The following is a 553-nucleotide window of genomic DNA, read 5'->3' on the forward strand; positions in this document are numbered from 1 at the left end:
GAGAGAGGCAGTGTGGGGGTCGGAGGGAGAGAGAGAGGCAGTGTGGGTGTCGGAGGGAGAGAGAGAGGCAGTGTGGGGGTTGGAGGGAGAGAGAGAGAGGCAGCACGGGGGTCGGAGGGAGAGAGAGAGGTAGTGTGGGGGCTGGAGGGAGAGAGTGTGTGGGGGTGGAGGGAGAGAGAGGCCGTGTGGGGGTTGGAGAGACAGGCAGTGTGGGGTGGAGGGAGAGAGAGGCAGTGTAGGGCTTGAAGATAGAGAGAGAGGCCGTGTGGGGGCTGGAGGGAAAGAGAGAGGCCGTGTGGGGGCTGGAGGGAGAGAGAGAGGCCGCGTGGGGGCTTGAGGGAGAGAGAGAGGCAGTGCAGGGGAAGGAGGGAGAGAGAGAGGGGCAGTGTGGAGGCTGGAGGGAGTGAGAGAGGCAGTGTGGGGGATGGAGGGAGAGAGAGAAACAGGCAATGTGGGGGATGGAGGGAGGGAGAGGCAGTGTGGAGGTGGAGGGATTGAGAGAGGCAGTGTGGGGGCTGGAGGGAGAGAGAGAGGCCGTGTGGGGGCTGGAGGG

General features: G+C 64.7%; 1 protein-coding gene across 1 annotated transcript in view; it reads left to right on the top strand.

Moving 5' to 3' along the window:
• The window catches only part of LOC125488002 (membrane-spanning 4-domains subfamily A member 12-like), a 31,639-nt gene that overhangs the window by 23,522 nt on the left and 7,564 nt on the right, over positions 1-553 (top strand). The gene's annotated exons all lie outside the window — the stretch shown is intronic.

This window comes from Rhincodon typus, chromosome 48 (assembly GCF_021869965.1).
Source record: "Rhincodon typus isolate 14 chromosome 48, sRhiTyp1.1, whole genome shotgun sequence".
In the NCBI taxonomy this organism is placed as follows: Eukaryota; Metazoa; Chordata; class Chondrichthyes; order Orectolobiformes; family Rhincodontidae; genus Rhincodon; species Rhincodon typus.